A 6,881-nucleotide genomic window follows, 5' to 3' on the forward strand; every position below is an offset into this window, starting at 1 on the left:
AAAATGGAGTATGGGCATCAAAATTAAGCTAGCAGCTAGTAAGTTATATATTTATACATATATACTCTTTTTTCATACTTACTGCATTTCCTCCTCTTTGTAAACCTTATCATTTCAATCAAGACACTGTTTTCTCATAGATGGCCATTCTTTCTGAAAAATAGCAGAGACATCTGATAAATCATCACACAAAAATTGTATATTATAATAGCTAAACAGAATAGTTAAATTTCAATAGGGTGTACTCAAGTCAAATTTCAGCTAATTTTGTTGCACAGTTAGACCCATTCTGCAAGTCCATTTCCTTTATGCTTTTTCTTGCTCCCAACATCTTCTTTTTAATATTCAAGTTTCACAAATTTTCCATTTCGTTACATTTACTTGTTATATATCAGCATGTTCATCTGACTAAACACTAAAACCTATTGTAGATTAATCTCCTTCATGTAGAAAATACAGTTTCCATGCTGCTAGAGCCCATCTGTTAACTTCATAACCCTGAAATAAAAAACAGAAAGCAAAATTAAGTATATAATCAGCATTTTTTTCTTTTAATTCAGATACCAATGAACATCCAAAAGGACTTCAGGCAAATAGCAGGTGAGCAACAATGATAGCTACATCTTTTGAAGAAAGTATCCTTGGCAAAACACAAAGAAAAACCATTTTTGATTTTTTTTTCACGCTGTTATATAAACATGTCTGATGGCGTTGGAGCACATTGGACTATGCAATTATAAAAAGTAGTTGTTCTACCTCTCTTATGTACTTAGGATATAAGTTTAATGGGTATTTCACAATCAAAATAACATTTATTTCTGCAAAGTCAGCTATTAGCTTAAATGAATGAGTACAGCATTTATTTGTTTCTGCAAAGCCTTTCATCGTTTGGATTAAGTAAGATTTAGCAGAGAGGTCTGTGCAAACCTTCTTCCAACTTAACACTGACTTTTCTATACGCAGTACAATTGAAGTAACCATGTAAGAAAGAAAAAGAATGATGATCAATAACCGCATATTTGAAGTTTAAGACTTACAGATTGTGAGTAGACACATGATTTTATATGCTTCTATAATTAATCTATTTTCATCCAGATTGTTGAAAGCGTTCAAATAACAATGTTGTTTTACTGATTTTGCCATAATTCACTACTTAGACCAATTTCCACTAAAACCAGAAAGAGTTTACTTATAAAAGAATCATGTAATTATACAAGACTTCATTCCATACTGGCAGGAATAGCTCTCTTATTAGTTCTCGTAATCACAATATAATTCTTGTAAATGTAATAAAGTTTGTTAAACTAAAACATGTGTTCTAAGACAGGAAATGGATACTAAAAATAACTATTTGTTTCGGCTTTAGTCCTTCTTTCAAAAGATTTCCTGTTGCTTATCTCACTGCACAGTGAAGGCTTTTGAAGCTTGAAACAAAAACTTGTTTTCTTTCTGAATTTTTCTAGTCTTTTCTTCAGAAAGTCACTGCTTTCAGATTATTCATGAATGTTTGTGTGATCACTTGCATTTGCTAGATTTCATTGTCCCTTTCAAGCAATTTTGCTAGTGCTCATCCATTAGTTTCAACTTTCTCAAGAGTAAATGTAGAACTGCAACTCAGGAATTTTTCTGAGCAATAGTATTTTCAGACTACGCACATAAAGAGATCATCTGATATACCACTTTCTGCTTTAGGGGACAAGGCATGATCTAGCCTTCCACCACTATATGTTTTTTAGAACTTCATGAAAATATATCCACAGAACAACTTACTGCTTTTATACCATCTGATGATGAAGAGAAGGACATCTGCATCTCTTGCTTGGAACATCTGCTGTGAATTTAATGACAGTGATAGAGAGGATACATCACTGAATTTAAACCGTTGTTTTCAAGGAGGCAAGGTGCCATGGGATGCCCTCTGGGATCCAGTCTGTGAGCTCTGTGTCTAGGAACCATTGTAAGAGGAGGGAGAGACTGGTAATGAGGAAAAGACAGTACTCTGTAGGCATGATATTATTCCATCTGCCTTAGATACTTGTTTTATCATCAGATGATGACATTAGTGAGGTGTCCTTCTCACTCCATTGACTGGGGAGGACTCAAGGTAACAGACTAATAGAAAGCACCTAACTTTGGGTGCTAAAATTAGATGAGGTGAATTTCACCTGCTCTCTAAAACTGAAGCACCTACTGAAATGATGGATGTAATATGTGAAGACTAGGGAGTGTGATCACTTTTATTTTCAGTCATAGATTAATGAGCAAAGATTATGTGTTTTTTATATATTCTTAATATGATGCAATGTTTTCGTGTTGTTGGTTTTTGTTTTGTTTGTTTATTTGCTTTAACCTTGCGTCCTCATAAAGATGAAGAATTTTCTAATCCAAAGACTGCAGTCAAAGTAGACATATAGTCCTTTTACATATAGTACAATAGTTTGAGGTTCTTACTTGCTGCCTGCAAACTCATAGGTACTCAAAGTCTCCTACCCAAAAACAAGTATACAAAAAATGATTAGTTTTACACATTAATAATGTTTCTTCAGATTCTACAATGTGCATCTCTTTTCCAAGATAAAAAAGCAAATTTCTAATTTTTGCCTTCTAATAAAAAAAAAAAGTGAAGTCTTTTCTTTCTTACAGTTAGTAGCTTTCATAGCCTGTAGCTTTCATAGCCCACATCTTTCAGTCATAGTCTAAGCTGCTGCCATACTTGAACTCCCCTATTATCTTGTCCATGAACCCCGTTAGCCACCTCCCAGGTAATTATCCCTTTTTTTGCTGCCACTGAAAGAGCCATCATACACCAGAACATTAATGTCTTTGCAGAACAAATAGCAGTATGCTGTCACCCTCTGTGGCAGGAGCAACCCACAATTACTCAACTTTATACCTTCACTGCATTTGCTGGCAATAAAATACCGTCTGCTTATCTGTGTGCCTGAAGTTTTTTCCCTCATGGCTGACTAGGCATCTGTTCCACATATTGAGGTAGTCAACGCACAGATTTGCACAATTTATTTCATAATGTTTTCACTCTGGAGCCATAATCTATGTTCCACCTCTGTACCCACACGGTGATGGAGTACCACAAGTTACTGCAGAAGGCACTCACAGTACAGCAGTCATTTCTGCAAGGTTGTTAACAGTTCTTCACTCTTCTAGTCACCTTTCCTACTTTCTGCTTTATAATTAGTGGACCGTATTCACCTTAGTTATCATAGTTTTCCTACCTGCCAACATTCCTGCCAAATTCAGGCTACTCAAGGCTGCATTGTTACTGTCCAAAATCCCACTGGAGTCATGGCCTCTGCCTACAGGAGTAATGAAGACTGAACCACATAGTCAAAGGTAACTGTTTTCTCTCTTAATACAGTCACCACAGCTCTAAAAGGACTCAGTGTTGACTTCAAGTATGTATCATTTACTCAATGTTTTCTACTCTAGCCCCATTTACTTTTGATTTGGCCATTACTTATTTTTTTCTTACTTATGATTAGCTAAGGTGGATTTATACTTCCATTATATTTCTCTAGCTGTTGAAGTTCAAATCTGTATGCCCTTAACAGGTTCTCCCACAGCATTAACCAGTTGCAACCTGTCTGTGAATGTTCTCAACAGGATTGCACAGTGTATATAAGGTGATGATTGCCCAGAGTGAAACTCTTTGTCCATTTCAATTTGCATTAATTCTACTGAGAATATTTTTATTAATTTCTGGATAGTCTAAGATGATTCTTTCCCTGAATGGTAAGTAGTGTTCATTATGATATTTTGCATATGTTTAAAAACAAACATTTCAAGGCCCTCACCCAGGTCATTCTTCAATTTTCCCATCTGAAAAATGTTGTAAAATTTGTAAGACACTTGACACTCTTTCTTCCACAATCTTCAGCACATCTCTTGACATGTTACATTGCCAAAGCCTGTTCTGCTTCTTTTTTTTTTTTTTAATTTTCATAAGTGTTCCTTCAAATTTTTATTTTATTTTTTTTCAGGAATATATTATTCCTCTTTTCAGCACATTTTGTTCTGATTTTCTCTCCTAGCTGTCATTATTTAACATTCATTCAGAATAATCCCTCTTGATATTATTTATTGATTAATCATTAGATTGAGTAATGTGACTTTTTTTTTTCCTAGCAGAAATAATGTTTTGCACTTTCTTTTTCCTTCATTTATGCACTTTCTTTTTCCTGTGAATCCTTAAAGAGCACGTAAAAGCATCTTATCTGCTTTGTCATTAAAATTCATTACATTCATGTCATTATAAAATTCACTGCAGAGTGCATTGTTAGTAACTGCTGTATTTCCTTTGGCATAAACTGATGTATATTGAGATAAAGGTTTGTATATCGTAATAAAGGTTTTCAAGCTCTTCCTTAACAATGGTGAAAATAGTCATCTTTTCAAATCACTACTAACTGTTAACTTACAAAATATCAAGTATGCCATAAAATCAGCTCTGCAGGGGTATTCTTTCTAGTTATGAAAAGTTTTTAGTAATTCATAGAATTCTAAATTGCCTCTGAATATCTATGCCAATCTTATAGTCATTACAGACTGAAACTGAGGAATCACAGTTATGGATAAACCATCCATTTTTCCTAGATTTTAGATTAATTATATTTTTAATTGATTATCATTTTATTTTTATTTTTTTGAGTTTTGAAAATTAAAAAGGTTTTACCATCCTGATTAATTGTGATTAATAAATGCATCTTGCTTTGCATTGTTATATTCACAGGAAGCAAATATGGAAACTTGTGATAATAAAAGGAAAGTGGCATGTGTTATAAAGGAATGTACTAGAGTTGACAAAACCAGCTGCAATGATTTAGGACAACACACATTTATCTGTTGAGGCAGATATTCTATTCAAACACATCTCCTGGATTTCTTGAAGTATGAAAAATATCATAGAATCATAGAATCATAGAATATCCCGAGTTGGAAGGGACCCATAAGGATCATCAAGTCCAACTCCTGGCACCACACAGGTCTAACCAAAAGTTTAGACCATGTGACTAAGTGCACAGTCCAAACACTTCTTAAATTCAGACAGGCTTGATGCAGTGACTACTTCACAGGGGAGCCTGTTCCAGTGTGCAACCGCCCTCTCAGTGAAGAACCTCTTCCTGATGTCCAGCCTAAACTTCCCCTGCTTCAGCTTAACACCGTTCCCATGGGTCCTGTCTCTGGTGATAACGGAGAATAGGTCACCTGTCTCTCCACTCCCCCTCGCGAGGAAGCTGTAGACTGCGATGAGGTCCCCCCTCAGCCCCCCCTTCTCCAGGCTGAACAGGCCCAGTGACCTCAGCCACTCCTCATACGTCTTCCCCTCTAGGCCCTTCACCGTCTTCATCGCCATCCTCTGGCCACTCTCCAACAGTTTAATGTCCTTTTTGTACTGTGGTGCCCAGAACTGCACACAGTACTCGAGGTGAGACCGCACCAGCGCAGAGCAGAGCGGGACAACCACTTCCCTCGACCGACTAGCAATGCCGTGCTTGATGCATCCCAGGGTATGGTTGGCCCTCCTGGCTGCCAGGGCACACTGCTGGCTCATATTCAGCTTGCTATCAACCACAACCCCCAGATCCCTTTCTGCAGGGCTGCTTTCCAGCGTCTCATCACCCAGTCTGTACGTATAGCCGGGGTTGCCCCGTCCCAGGTGCAGGACCCGGCACTTGCTTTTGTTAAACTTCATGTGGTTGGTGATCGCCCAGCTCTCCAATCTGTCCAGATCTCTCTGCAAGGCCCTTCCACCCTCAGCCGGGTCCACAACTCCTCCAAGGCTGGTGTCGTCAGCAAATTTGCTCAAAACACCTTCTAGTCCTACATCCAAATCATTTATAAAAACGTTGAAGAGGACTGGCCCTAAAATGGAGCCTTGAGGGACCCCACTAGTGACCATCCGCCAGCCTGATGTGGCCCCATTTACCACAACCCTTTGAGCCCTGGCCATCAGCCAATTGATCACTCATCATATGATGTTTTTGTTAAGCTGTATGCTGGACATTTTGTCCAGTAGGATCCTATGGGAAACTCTGTCAAAAGCTTTGCTGAAGTCCAAAAAGATCACATCAGCTGGTTTCCCTTTATTGACTAGATGGGTGATCTTCTCATAAAAGGAAATCAAATTTGTTAGGCAGGACCTACCCCTCATGAACCCATGACTACATTGTCCCCCAGGTGCACTTCAACAACTTCAAGGATCATCTTCTCCATAATTTTACCAAGCACTGACATGAGACTGACAGGCCTGTAATTGCTACAGTCTTCTTTCTTACCCTTCTTGAAAACTGGGACAACATTTACCAGCTTCCAGTCTACTGGGACCTCTCCAGATTCCCAAGATCGTTGAAAAATAATTGAGAGAGGCCCTGCGATGACGTCAGCCAGCTCTTTAAGCACCCTGGGATGAATCCCATCCAGACCCATGGACTTGTATGGATCCAGGTGGAGCAGCAAATCCCACACACGTTCAGGGTCGGTTGGGAGTTTGTCATTCCCACCATCACGGTCCTCCAGCTCAGGGCACCCTGGATCCCGAAGACCATCATCAGTGTTGAAGACAGAGGCAAAGAAGGCATTAAACGTCTCTGCTTTGCCTATGTCCTTGTCTGTGAGGAGACCTCCCCATCTAGTAGCGGACCTATGTTTTCTTTGGTTCTCCTTTTTCTGGTCACATATCTAAAAAAACCTTTTTTATTGTCTCCCACAGACATGGCCAGCTTCAACTCTAGTTGCGCTTTGGCCACACAAATTTTTTCCCTACAAACACAAACAGCATCCCTGTATTCCTTCCTTGTCGCCTGACCCTCCTTCCAGCAGCCGTACACTTTCTTTTTTCACCTAAGCTCCAGTAGAAGATCCCT

This window comes from Anser brachyrhynchus (genome assembly GCF_964034855.1).
Source record: "Anser brachyrhynchus genome assembly, chromosome: Z".
NCBI classification, from domain to species: Eukaryota; Metazoa; Chordata; class Aves; order Anseriformes; family Anatidae; genus Anser; species Anser brachyrhynchus.